This window comes from Nelumbo nucifera, chromosome 1 (genome assembly GCF_055504915.1).
Source record: "Nelumbo nucifera cultivar China Antique chromosome 1, China Antique-T2T, whole genome shotgun sequence".
NCBI classification, from domain to species: Eukaryota; Viridiplantae; Streptophyta; class Magnoliopsida; order Proteales; family Nelumbonaceae; genus Nelumbo; species Nelumbo nucifera.
The window spans coordinates 47878682-47880841 of NC_142649.1; the positions used below are offsets into that span (position 1 = coordinate 47878682).

The 2160-nt window shown below is 36.1% G+C and overlaps 1 non-coding gene across 1 annotated transcript; it reads right to left on the bottom strand.

Moving 5' to 3' along the window:
• Positions 1 to 1062: 1062 nt before the first annotated feature.
• Positions 1063 to 1134, bottom strand: TRNAQ-UUG (transfer RNA glutamine (anticodon UUG)). Its single transcript has one exon. It is a non-coding gene; the product is annotated as a tRNA-Gln (tRNA).
• Between the last annotated feature and the right edge of the window lie 1026 nt (positions 1135 to 2160).

Here is a 2160-nt window from a genome sequence, read left to right on the forward strand (position 1 = left end):
TGAGCAGTCAAGATATACAACGAATCATTGAAAGTAAAGCTGATGCACGTTAAAGGTAAAGGCGGTCAAAGCAATGGGCGTCGGGTTCTTCCTTTTCTCTGTCATTCCAGCTATATTCACTGTTTAAACTTTTAGATGATTTCTTAGTTTCATTTTGGAAGTAGTTTAGTAGGATTTAGTTGTCCAAAGATAAACATCTCTTGCACACATTTGATCATTTCCCCAACGCTTATTTTTTCCTTTTCTTTCTAGAATTTAAAATCCTATGAATCAACTTTAAGGTTATGCTTTTCCTTGTAACTATTTTCAAATTCAAACGTTGTGTGTCCATGCATTCTTTTTATTTAATCATTAATCCAATTAAGAATTTTGACATATCTACACTTGGCATCAGCACTGTCCCATTCAGCATTTATATCTATTGTCATCTACCTATAATAATGTAGTAACATTGAATATGTTTTAACCAAAATCCCTTTTCACCCTTTTCACCCTTTTCTATCTTAAATTTTAGAATATAGTGCCGGTCATTCTTTCAATCCAAGGTGGTAATTCATGTAGTTTACCAATTTCCTTTTATTCATATTAGTTTTAAGATCAACCCATGTACAATCATCGATTTGTTTCATTAGGCATCAACATTCAGCTCTCTTTTGTCATTTAGAATTAGCATTAACCACATATCCAGTCCTTGGTTAATCATCGGATTCAATCCTTCTTTTTTCTTTTCTTTTTCCTCTTTAATTAGATAAGACAACTGTTCCCACCTCATTCATGCTGCATTTACATAAACATGTTTTACATACTTCATTAAAGAGGAATAGAAATGAAATCGACAAATCCCCCAAGTCCAAGCCTTTGGGTGACCTGCTTCATTGCTCAACGTTTCAGTTATCTTTATTAGTAGTGGACTAGTGGGTTATAGGATTTATTAGTTTCACTCCAAGTTTTCATTAGAAACTAGGGTGCTATTCTAATGCTTCATTAACAGTCCCCTGTTATTTTGGATGCATCAATCCATTAACTTAGTCTTTTTTTTGATGGAAAAAAGAGAATTCTAGAAGGTCCTACTGGGAGTTGAACCCAGGCCGCTGGATTCAAAGTCCAGAGTGCCAACCACTATACCATAGAACCTTCGACCTTAACTTTGTCTTTTTATGCTTTTTGAGTTCTTGGTGCATTAATGGAGTGGTTCATTTTAGTCATCTAGTTCGTTAAATAAATGTTAGATGTTCACTAGTTCATATAGTTAGAATTTTGACTCTTTTTGTTGTAGTTCAGTTCATCACTTAGTACATTAATTCTCTAGGTTTTTTATGTTATATTATTGTAGATTTTTTTAATCTTGTATTTTCCGTATTTCATTTATCCTGTTTGGTGAGTGTGTGTTAATTTTGATAAATAATTCAAGCCTAAAATTGTTAAAAATCATCCTTTGAGCATGGGTGAAGTAGAGGCTAGTTTAACCGGGCATGTATGGGGTGCCTAACACCTTCCCACACCGTACCTTGGCCCCTGAACCCTAAGAATCTCTATCCCATTGGGTCTTTGAGTCACCAAGGAAATTTTTGTTTTCCTTGAAAAATATTGGGTTTTTCCTAAATTCCGAATTCCAAAATTTAGGTAGTGACTCCAACTTCCTATTCCAACTCCATATTCAGTTCTCCCTTTGGGTTGGGTAGCCACAAAGTTGATAAAGCAGCCCCAACCTGTCTTCGAGACTAAAATAGCAGTTAAGATAAAGGAAGAGATAGAAAAGCTCATCAATGTCGGGTTCATAAAGTCCACCATTCACCCTAAATGGTTAGCCAATGTCATCCCAATTAAGAAGAGTAATGGTCAACTTAGGTTAGATCCCAATTCCTACTCCCAACCTCGTCCTAATCACAAATCTTCATTTTCTAAAAGTGGATCCGACAACTGCTCGTTTAACCAGAACAATGGTGGCTAGGGTTTGCGCGGAGGTTGATCTTTTGAAAGAAAACCCTAGTCGTGTTTGGGTTGGGCTCGACAAGGAGGGTTTCTAGTAGAAAATAGTTTATGAGAACCTTCCCAAATACTGCATGTTCTACTTCAAACATGGTCATGGTGAGGGTAAATGCAAACTGAAACTGAAGAGAACTTCGAAAACAGAGGGAGAAGTTGCCAAGACCAAGTCCA